We start from the raw sequence: 12260 nt of genomic DNA, 5'->3' as shown, positions 1-12260 counted from the left end.
TAAACCTGCATGCTATTTTACAAAAATAAATAAATAATAATAATAATAAAGGAACTAGTCAAAAAGGTGAAAGTGTGAAAAGTGATAATGCTGGAATGAAATTTGAATTATATTATGGAGGAGTTAGATGTGAGGTTAAAAAGAAATAGCTGATAGTGAGAATATTGATATTTTTGCTGTTTAAGAGCCTGTAGATATACAACTAGAAGAATTCAGTGAAGTCATTTTTAGGGAATGACATTCTTCTAAAGAGCTTCTCCAGATTAAAACATCCCATTTCTTCATTTACTTTTGCTCTTATATTCATTGTCTGTAATCATCACAGTAAAAACTACCATTTACTCAACAAACTAATCTTCCCTAGGCATTGCTCTAATTATTTTACATACATTATCTTATTTCATCCTCAAAATAAAATATTAGGGTGTGAAATATGTCAACAGGAACAGAAACAAAAGGAGTAGAACTGAGGAAAGGACTGCTAGGCTTTCCTCTGGTCCTTGTGAATCATGATGTTTTTAATGATCACACCTCTTATATGGAGTACCCATTGCTGCCTGGATGATCTCTTTTCATAGATTTGGTGTGCAGTATAGTCAGTCTTTCTGAGTTGTATGTATTTTTCGATTCTCTAAGCTTGACTTATATTTTGTCTCAAATCAGACTTTCAAATAGAGATGTCACAGGGCTTTCAGAGATCTCTATGAGGATTTTAAAATTTGCTATGTTAATGTTAATCTGAAAGCTTATACAGTTTAAAAATTTTTAATTTATTTACTAGTTTCCAAAATAATGAGTTATTTCCCTAGCATTCTCTGCTGGTGACCAGTGACTATTTTTTTCTCCTTGAGTATCATTAACTCACAAATTTATTCATATTTGAACTGCTTTATTCCATTGTAGTTAATATTTTTTTGATGCCCAAATTATTTCATCTTTGGCTATAGAGAGATTTCCCACTTGACTTCTATGTTTAAAAGCATGTCTTAACAATTTGGATAAACTACCTTGCAAACAAGTATTGCCATTCAATTTCAGTGCCCAAGTTTTATTTTTATTCTTACTGGTACATTATAGTAATGCTTCATTTGTTTTAGTCTAATGTCAAATGAACAGAGATAAAAGAATAGACCTAATATGTAAATGGTACATTTATATCAAGTTGAGGTGAAAATATGTCATAACATGTTCTATGATGCTGGTTTTGCGGTAGTTTATATAGGGGAAAGTGGGGGAAATGGAATCAACACTTGGTATGTGGTGAGGTATTCATGATAAACTTTTAGAATCTGCACCATTGCAGTCAGTACCACAGTCTGTGTGGAACACTGATTTAGTTTCAGCAAAATAGCATTATCCATCATAGTATTATAAATTAATATTAAATTGAATTTTATTCGTGTTGTTTTGTTTTTATGTAATTTCGAGTTTGGTTTGCTTTTGCACCTAATTAGAAGTTATAATCCTAAAGAGTTTAAAACAAATTTTATATCTTTTTATCTTTTGGTTTTTGTATTTTAGGAGTTATCAAATTGGTTTTGTACATCATGACTAGATATTGTGCCGTGTCTGTTGTATTATTGCTACTTTAAGTGTAGGTTCTAATTTTATTACATGTTTAGTTTTGTATCTTAGGTGGAGGATCTGTTTTTGCCATGATGTTTGTAGGAGTGATTCAAAGAAATCTTCATCTCACTCATTTACCTTTTACAGTTCATTTTTTTGGTCTTTATGTATTAGCCTGTTCATCTGTTCAATGGCTTATGATATATCTTTTGAGAGTTTTAAAATGAGGTTGCCAAATAGTTTGTCTAACTTTTTATCTTATTTCTGAAATGATCAATTTTCCAACATCTGTTATTCCTCCTAGATTTTGGGGGTAATGTATCATTTCTGTTGTTCTGCAATATTTTCCCATATGTTCCATGGTGAGTTTTTTTTTTTTTTTTTAATTTATGGTAATTTTTATTACATATTATTAAAATTGTTTACTTTTCTGATTAGCATTATCCCTAGACTCTTCCTGAGTGCTCCTTGAGTACCAGGATGTTTGTTTTGTCTGTGCATCATCACTAAATATCAATGACTGGTAATGTAATTCTTTTTTTTTTTTTTTTTTTAAACATCTTTATTGAAGTATAATTGCTTTACAATGGTGTGTTAGCTTCTGCTTTATAACAAAGTGAATCAGTTATACATATACATATGTTCCCATATCTCTTCCCTCTTGCATCTCCCTCCCTCCCACCCTCCCTATCCCACCCCTCTAGGTGGTCACAAAGCACCGAGCTGATCTCCCTGTGCTATGCGGCTGCTTTCCACTAGCTATCTATTTTACATTTGGTAGTGTATATATGTCCATGACACTCTCTCACCCTGTCACATCTCACCCCTCCCCCTCCCCATATCCTCAAGTCCATTCTCTAGTAGGTCTGTGTCTTTATTCCCATCTTGCCACTAGGTTCTTCATGACCTTTTTTTTTCTTCCCTTAGATTCCATATATATGTGTTAGCATACTGTATTTGTTTTTCTCTTTCTGACTTACTTCACTCTGTATGACAGACTCTAACTCCATCCACCTCATTACAAACACCTCCATTTCATTTCTTTTTATGGCTGAGTAATATTCCATTGTATATATGTGCCACATCTTCTTTATCCATTCATCCGATGATGGACACCTAGGTTGCTTCCATGTCCTGGCTATTGTAAACAGAGCTGCAATGAATATTTTGGTACATGACTCTTTCTGAATTATGGCTTTCTCAGGGTATATGCCCAGTAGTGGGATTGCTGGGTCGTATGGTAGTTCTACTTTTAGTTTTTTAAGGAACCTCCATACTGTTCTCCATAGTGGCTGTATCAATTTACATTCCCACCAACAGTGCAAGAGTGTTCCCTTTTCTCCACACCCTCTCCAGCATTTATTGTTTCTAGATTTTTTGATGATGGCCATTCTGACCGGTGTGAGATGATACCTCATTGTAGTTTTGATTTGCATTTCTCTAATGATTAATGATGTTGAGCATTCTTTCATGTGTCTGTTGGCAATCTGTATATCTTCTTTGGAGAAATGTCTATTTAGGTCTTCTGCCCATTTTTGGATTGGGTTGTTTGTTTTTTTGTTATTGAGCTGCATGAGCTGCTTGTAAATCTTGGAGATTAATCCTTTGTCGGTTGCTTCATTTGCAAATATTTTCTCCCATTCTGAGGGTTGTCTTTTGGTCTTGTTTATGGTTTCCTTTGCTGTGCAAAAGCTTTTAAGTTTCATTAGGTCCCATTTGTTTATTTGTGTTTTTATTTCCATTTCTCTAGGAGCTGGGTCAAAAAGGATCTTGCTGTGATTTATGTCATAGAGTGTTCTGCCTATGTTTTCCTCTAAGAGTTTGATAGTGTCTGGCCTTACACTTAGGTCTTTAATCCTTTTGAGTTTATTTTTGTGTATGGTGTCAGGGAGTGTTCTAATTTCATACTTTTACATGTACCTGTCCAATTTTCCCAGCACCACTTATTGAAGAGGCTGTCTTTTCTCCACTGTATATGCTTGCCTCCTTTATCAAAGATAAGGTGACCGTATGTGCGTGGGCTTATCTCTGGGCTTTCTATCCTGTTCCATTGATCTATATTTCTGTTTTTGTGCCAGTACCAAACTGTCTTGATTACTGTAGCTTTGTAATATAGTCTGAAGTCAGGGAGCCGATTCCTCCAGCTCCATTTTTCGTTCTCAAGATTGCTTTGGCTATTCAGGGTCTTTTGTGTTTCCATACAAATTGTGAAATTTTTTGTTCTAGTTCTGTGAAAAATGCCAGTGGTAGTTTGATAGGGATTGCGTTGAATCTGTAGATTGCTTTGGGTAGCAGAGTCATTTTCACAATGTTGATTCTTCCAATCCAAGAACATGGTATATCTCTCCATCTATTTGTATCATCTTTAATTTCTTTCATCAGTGTCCTATAATTTTCTGCATACAGGTCTTTTGTCTCCTTAGGTAAGTTTATTCCTAGATATTTTATTCTTTTTGTTGCAGTGGTAAATGGGAGTGTTTTCTTAATTTCACTTTCAGATTTTTCATCATTAGCATACAGGAATGCAAGAGATTTCTGTGCATTAATTTTGTATCCTGCTACTTTACCAAATTCATTGATTAGCTCTAGTAGTTTTCTGGTAGCATCTTTAGGATTCTCTATGTATAGTATCATGTCATCTGCAAACAGTGACAGCTTTACTTCTTCTTTTCCAATTTGGATTCCTTTTATTTCTTTTTCTTCTCTGATTGCTGTGGCTAACACTTCCAAAACTATGTTGAATAATAGTGGTGAGAGTGGGCAACCTTGTCTTGTTCCTGATCTTAGTGGAAATGGTTTCAGTTTTTCACCATTGAGGACAATGTTGGCTGTGGGTTTGTCATATACGGCCTTTATTATGTTGAGGAAAGTTCCCTCTATGCCTACTTTCTGCAGGACTTTTATCATAAATGGGTGTTGAATTTTGTCGAAAGCTTTCTCTGCATCTATTGAGATGATCATATGGTTTTTCTCCTTCAATTTGTTAATATGATGTATCACGTTGATTGATTTGCGTATATTGAAGAATCCTTGCATTCCTGGAATAAACCCCACTTGATCATGGTGTATAATCCTTTTAATGTGCTGTTGGATTCTGTTTGCTAGTATTTTGTTGAGGATTTTTGCATCTATGTTCATCAGTGATATTGGCCTGTAGTTTTCTTTCTTTGTGACATCTTTGTCTGGTTTTGGTATCAGGGTGATGGTGGCCTCGTAGAATGAGTTGGGGAGTGTTCCTCCCTCTGCAATATTTTGGAAGAGTTTGAGAAGGATAGGTGTTAGCTCTTCTCTAAATGTTTGATAGAATTCGCCTGTGAAGCCATCTGGTCCTGGGCTTTTGTGTGTTGGAAGATTTTTAATCACAGTTTCAATTTCAGTACTTGTGATTGGTCTGTTCATATTTTCTATTTCTTCCTGGTTCAGTCTTGGCAGGTTGTGCATTTCTAAGAATCTGTCCATTTCTTCCAGGTTGTCCATTTTATTGGCATAGAGTTGCTTGTAGTAATCTCTCATGATCGTTTGTATTTCTGCAGTGTCAGTGGTTACTTCGCCTTTTTCATTTCTAATTCTATTAATTTGAGTCTTCTCCCTTTTTCTCTTGATGAGTCTGGCTAATGGTTTATCAATTTTGTTTATCTTCTCAAAGAACCAGCTTTTAGTTTCATTGATTTTTGCTATTGTTTCCTTCATTTCTTTTTCATTTATTTCTGATCTGATCTTTATGATTTCTTTCCTTCTGCTAGCTTTGGGGTTTTTTTGGTCTTCTTTCTCTAATTGCTTTAGGTGCAAGGTTAGGTTGTTTATTCGAGATGTTTCCTGTTTCTTGATGTAGGCTTGTATTGCTATAAACTTCCCTCTTAGAACTGCTTTTGCTGCATCCCATAGGTTTTGGATCGTCGTGTCTCCATTGTCATTTGTTTCTAGGTATTTTTTGATTTCCCCTTTGATTTCTTCAGTGATCACTTCGTTATTAAGTAGTGTATTGTGTAGCCTCCATGTGTTTGTATTTTTTACAGATCTTTTCCTGTAATTGATATCTAGTCTCATAGCGTTGTGGTCGGAAAAGATACTTGATACGATTTCAATTTTTTAAAATTTACCAAGGCTTGATTTGTGACCCAAGATATGATCTATCCTGGAGAATGTTCCATGAGCACTTGAGAAAAATGTGTATTCTGTTGTTTTTGGGTGGAATGTCCTATAAATATCAATTAAGTCCATCTTGTTTAATGTATCATTTAAAGCTTGTGTTTCCTTATTTATTTTCATTTTGGATGATCTGTCCATTGGTGAAAGTGGGGTGTTAAAGTCCCCTACTATGATTGTGTTACTGTTGATTTCCCCTTTTATGGTTGTTAGTATTTGCCTTATGTATTGAGGTGCTCCTATGTTGGGTGCATAAATATTTACAATTGTTATACCTTCCTCTTGGATCGATCCCTTGATCATTATATAGTGTCCTTCTTTGTCTCTTGTAATAGTCTTTATTTTAAAGTCTATTTTGTCTGATATGAGAATTGCTACTCCAGCTTTCTTTTGATTTCCATTTGCATGGAATATCTTTTTCCATCCCCTCACTTTCAGTCTGTATGTGTCTCTAGGTCTGAAGTGGGTCTCTTGTAGACAGCATATATATGGGTCTTGTTTTTGTATCCATTCAGCCAGTCTGTGTCTTTTGGTGGGAGCATTTAATCCATTTACATTTAAGGTAATTATCGATATGTATGTTCCTATTCCCATTTTCTTAAATGTTTTGGGTTTGTTATTGTAGGTGTTTTCCTTCTCTTGTGTTTCTTGCCTAGAGAAGTTCCTTTAGCATTTGTTGTAAAGCTGGTTTGGTGGTGCTGAACTCTCTCAGCTTTTGCTTGTCTGTAAAGGTTTTAATTTCTCCATCAAATCTGAATGAGATCCTTGCTGGGTAGAGTAATCTTGGTTGTAGGTTTTTCTCCTTCATCACTTTAAGTATATCCTGCCACTCCCTTCTGGCTTGCAGAGTTTCTGCTGAAAGATCAGCTGTTAACCTTATGGGGATGCCCTTGTGTGTTATTTGTTGTTTTTCCCTTGCTGCTTTTAATATGTTTTCTTTATATTTAATTTTTGATAGTTTGATTAATATGTGTCTTGGTGTGTTTCTCCTTGGATTTATCCTGTATGGGACTCTCTGTGCTTCCAGGACTTGATTAACTATTTCCTTTCCCATATTAGGGAAGTTTTCAACTATAATCTCTTCAAATATTTTCTCAGTCCCTTTCTTTTTCTCTTCTTCTTCTGGGACCCCTATAATTCGAATGTTGGTGCGTTTAATGTTGTCCCAGAGGTCTCTGAGACTGTCCTCATTTCTTTTCATTCTTTTTTCTTTATTCTGCTCTGCAGTAGTTATTTCCACCATTTTATCTTCCAGGTCACTTATCCGTTCTTCTGCCTCAGTTATTCTGCTATTGATCCCATCTAGAGTATTTTTAATTTCATTTATTGTGCTTTTCATCGTTGCTTGGTTCCTCTTTAGTTCTTGTACGTCCTTGTTAAATGTTTCTTGCATTTTGTCTATTTTATTTCCAAGATTTTGGATCATCCTTACTATCATTATTCTGAATTCTTTTTCAGGTAGACTACCTATTTCCTCTTCATTTGTTAGGTCTGGTGTGTTTTGACCCTGCTCCTTCATCTGCTGTGTGTTTTTCTGTCTTCTCATTTTGCTTATCTTACTGTGTTTGGGGTCTCCTTTTCACAGGCTGCAGGTTCGTAGTTCCCGTTGTTTTTGGTGTCTGTCCCCAGTGGCTAAGGTTGGTTCAGTGGGTTGTGTAGGTTTCCTGGTGGAGGGAACTAGTGCCTGTGTTCTGGTGGATGAGGCTGGATCTTGTCTTTCTGGTGGGCTCGTCCAAGTCTGGTGGTGTGTTTTGGGGTGTCTGTGGCCTTATTATGATTTTAGGCAGCCTCTCTGTTAATGGATGGGGCTGTGTTCCTGTCTTGCTAGTTGTTTGGCATAGGGTGTCCAGCACTGTAGCTTGCTGGTCGTTGAGTGAACCTGGGTCTTGATGTTGAGACGGAGATCTCTGAGAGATTTTCGCCGTTTGGTATTACATGGAGCTGGGAGGTCTCTTGTGGACCAGTGTCCTGAAGTTGGCTCTCCCACCTCAGAGGCACAGCCCTGATGCCTGGCTGGAGCACCAAGAGCCTTTCATCCACACGGCTCAGAATAAAAGGGAGAAAAAATGGAAAGAAAGAAAGAAAGAGGATAAACTAAAATAAAATAAAGCAATTATAATAAAAAATAAGAAAAAATTATTAAGAATAAATTTATTAAGAAAAAAAATTTTTTTTTAATTTTTAAAAATAGATTTATTAATTTTTTATACTAAAAATAAGAAAAAAATTATTAAGAAAAGATTTATTAAGAAAAAAATTGTTTTTAATAAAAAATATGAAAAAACTTATTAAAAAAATTTTTTTAAAGTTTTTTAAAAATAGAAAATAAGGAAAAAATTATTAAGAAAACATTTATTAGGGAAGAAAAATTTTTTTTAAGTAAAGAAAAAAAAAAAAAAAGGACGGACCTAACCCTAGGACTAACGGTGAGAGCAAAGCTATACAGACAAAATCTCACCCAGAAGCATACACATATACACTCACAAAAAAAGGAAAAGGGGAAAAGTTAATATATCCTGCTCCCAAAGTCCACCTCCTAAATTTGGGATGATTCGATGTCTATTCAGGTATTCAGCAGATGCAGGCACATCAAGTTGTTTGTGGAGCTTTAATCCGCTGCTTCTGAGGCTGCTGGGAGAGATTTCCCTTTCTCTTCTTTGTTCGTACAGCTCCCGGGGTTCAGCTTTGGATTTGGACCCGCCTCTGCATGTAGGTCGCCTGAGGGCGTCTGTTCCCCGGCCAGACAGAATGGGGTTAAAGGAGCAGCTAATTCGGGGGCTCTGGCTCAGTCAGGCCGGGGTGGGGGCGGGGAGGGAGCGGTATGGAGGAGGCGGGGTGAGCCTGCGGCGGCAGAAGCCGGCGTGACGTTGCAGCAGCCTGAGGCGCGCCGTGCGCTCTCCCGGGGAAGTTGTCCCCAGATTACGGGAGCCTGGCCGTGGCGGGCTGCACAGGCTCCCGGGAGGGGCGGTGTGGAGAATGACCTGTGCTCGCCCACAGGCTTTTTGGTGGCGGCAGCAGCAGCCTTAGCGTCTCATGCCCGTCTCTGGGGTCCGCGCTGATAGCCGCGGCTCGCGCCCGTCTCTGGAGCTCGTTTAGGCGGCGCTCTGAATCCCCTCTCCTTGCGCGCCGTGAAACAAAGAGGCAAGAAAAAGTCTCTTGCCTCTTTGGCAGCTGCAGTCTTTTTCCCGGACTCCCTCCCGGCTAGCACCGAAGCCCGAGCCCCAGCTCCCAGGCCCCGCCCGCCCCGGCGGCTGAGCAGACAAGCCTCTCGGGCTGGTGAGTGCTGGTCGGCACCGCTTCTCTGTGCGGGAATCTCTCCGCTTTGCCCTCCGCACCACTGTGGCTGCGCTCTCCTCCGTGGCTCTGAAGCTTCCCCGCTCTGCTACCCGCAGTCTCTGCCCACGAAGGGGCTTCCTAGTGTGTGGAAACCTTTCCTCCTTCACAGCTCCCTCCCACTGGTGCAGGTCCCGTCCCTATTCTTTTGTCTCTGTTATTTCTTTTTTCTTTTGCCCTACCCAAGTACGTGGGGATTTTCTTGCCTTTTGGGAGGTCTGACGTCTTCTGCCAGCGTTCAGTGGGTGTTCTGTAGGAGCAGTTCCACGTGTAGATGTGTTTCTCATGTATCTGTGGAGAGGAAGGTGATCTCCGAGTCTTACTCTTCCGCCATCTTGCCCCTCCCCCCCATGGTGAGTTTTTTGTTGTTGCTAGCAGTGATATTGTGTGTGTGCATGTGTGTGTGAAAATTCATCTTCTTAATCAGCTTTTAGTTACAGCTCAGGATTTGTTAGCAAATAAGCCCACATAAAAAGGATGCTGGCAAGTTCTGCTTCTGGCATTGGTAGATAAGATTATTTTGGATCAACTCTCCCATTCAGATCAACTGGAAAGGCGAAAAAAAATGTAAAAAATAATATTATGAAACCATCAGAGAACTACCAAGGCAGTGAGGAATTTTATAGTCAAGATCTGGCAAAAATAGAAGTCCAGAAGGAAGAGTCCTACATTTGGGACTCTTTCTCTGTCAAGGCAGTAGTTGATTTCAAAAGAGGTGGCTTAGAAGCAGATAAGATTAGAGCTATCTGTAGACTCAAAGAGGCTAGAGGGACCAAAATTGGAGTTCAGGAACCCTCCAGCTTTTGATTGAGACCCCAAAGGGTGATAGCCTAGGAAAAATTGTGAATTGAAAATAAGAGCAGTGATAAATTGAAAATTGACCAGTGCTGATGGGGACAGAAGCCCAGCTTTGAATCATCTCAGTTCTAATGAATTAAGGTACATTGGGTTTCCTAGTGACCCTAGCCTGATTTCCTGATAGAAGCAAACCCAAATCCCTTCTGAAGGAAGGTGTCATCATCCAGAGCTTTAAATAACTCTACAGTTTTCATATACAATGTCTATCACATGATAAAAAAAAACCTCAGGCATAAGAAAATACAAGAGTTGACTGAAAACCAAGGGAAAAAACAAACAACAGAAACGTGTAGGGGATTATAAAATAACTATGATTAACCTGTTCAAGAAATGAAAAGATTGAGAATTTTGACAAAGAATTGAAAACTCTAAAGAAAAACCAAACAAAAAAACGAAAAATGAAAATTACAGAAACTGAAAAATATAACTAAGATAAGCAAACAAATAAATTAGAAAAAACCATCAACAGATGGATTAAGTAACAGCTTGTATACAGTTGAAGAGAGAATTAATAAATTGAGAGATAGATCAGCATAATATATCCAGAAAGAAGAATGGAGGAATGAAAGGATGAACAATACAGAAAAGAGCATAAATGACCCATGGGATTTGGTAAAAAAGATAAAACTTAAATCCAACTGGATTTCCAGGAGAGGAAAGAAGGAATGAGGCAGAAAGAATGAAGAGATGTGGCTGAAAATTTACAACACATGAAAGAGATTAAGCTACAGATTCCATGATCTCTATGGGTCAGAAATGGGATAACTACAAGTAAAGCTGTACATAGTCATATCATTGTAAAACCATTGACACTCAAAGTCAAAGAGAAAATCTTAAACAGAGCCAGAGCTGTAAGGGGCAAATTACCTTCAAAAAGAAGCAATAATTAGAAATGTCAGCTGACTTTACTTCCAAAAGGATAATCAACTTTACTTCAATTAAAAAAAAAAAAACAAAAAAAGGGATACTGACATCAGGCTTAGTTTGAAAGATGCAAATAATAAACACAGGAAAAGTTAGTAGAGCTGGTTCTGTCACTAACTTGTGTGATCTGAAGTCGTTTTACCTTTCTAGTCCTTTTTTCATGTTATAGTTTGGATTTGAGGTTTTTAATTTTAACATTGTACAATTTTATTCTGACTCTTTGTCATTGATTCCTGACATGCTATTTTGTGTTCACTGTGTAATAAGACCTCTTGACTACTTACATGTTAAACATAGTTTTTTATTTTACTTGTGTATAAATTATTCTCCAGGTAGACCTTAGTTCTCCCAGGCCTCATCTATATGTTTCCTGGATTGATAGTCTAGGTCCTACAGCTGGTGAACACTCAGGCAGGATGGCATTGTACATATGCCAATTTAGAGAAGCAGGGAACAGAGGGTATGGAAATATTAGCTTTTTCTTTCTTTCTTTTTTTTTTTTTTTTTCAGAAATGAGAGTGGCAATAGAGGTAAATTGTTGAAATTCTAACTCTACTTCTTTTAATCCAGACTATTTTAACCTTGGTTCTCCAGAACAGCTAAGTCCAAACAACCAAAGTGAAAAAGTATTTGCTCATTTGTGACTCATATTCTGTTTCACCTGTGCTCTTCCTTCAGTTGAAGCTACTTTCTTTCTGCACAGTTCCCCAAGGAAACCAACTTATTCCCTCCATAAGTGGTGTTCTACCTTTTAATTCTGGCTGAATTTAGGAAGTCCTCTCTTTTCAATCAATTTTTTTGTTTTGACATTCTCTTTAAAGAGTTATAGATGACTTGTTTTCTGGATCCATACATTATTTTTTATTCATCCTTGGCTAAAATGTCTAGACCAGAAGTTTCTCAGCAATTCAGGGTATGTGGATTTTCCTAAGTTTTACTCTTTGTTCCTTTGGGTTTTAGTTGAATCCTCTTTTCAGGTCGATAGTTCTGTACAGCTCTGGATGATATTCTCAGTATTAAGCGTGATTTTATTTATTGTAGCTCTTTAGGTCTTAAAAGATGTTGTCTTATATTCCCTGCTGGCTAACTCCCTAATAACCTGAAGAGAGCATTTGGACAACTGTGATCCTAGTTTGTACTAACAGTCCAACATCTGACCACATGGTTTTCCGGGATTTGAAATCTTTGAATGAATGAAAGATACTCTTGATACAGAATTGGGCGGTGCACTTTTTTTTCAAAGCAGAAGTCACTGTGACAGCTGTTCATTTTCCTGTTTATTATAGATCTGAGGTTTCTGAAGGAATGTTTAGAAGGGAGGAAGGCTTTCTCTTTTTCAGATGTGTTGGCCTTGTTATGTTTCTAAGCATGGGTGGCACATCAATCTGGTGGTAATAGAAAGATGGAATAGGTAGTGACAGATGCTATTTAAA

General features: G+C 37.6%; 1 protein-coding gene across 1 annotated transcript in view; it reads left to right on the top strand.

Annotated features, from left to right (window-relative positions):
- The window catches only part of CEP128 (centrosomal protein 128), a 440326-nt gene that overhangs the window by 42440 nt on the left and 385626 nt on the right, over window positions 1-12260 (top strand). The window lies entirely within an intron of this gene.

The sequence above is a fragment of the Eubalaena glacialis genome, chromosome 2 (genome assembly GCF_028564815.1).
Source record: "Eubalaena glacialis isolate mEubGla1 chromosome 2, mEubGla1.1.hap2.+ XY, whole genome shotgun sequence".
Lineage (NCBI taxonomy): Eukaryota > Metazoa > Chordata > Mammalia > Artiodactyla > Balaenidae > Eubalaena > Eubalaena glacialis.
The sequence above is the reverse complement of the archived record's forward strand: the minus strand, read 5'-3'. Positions and strand labels throughout refer to the sequence as shown.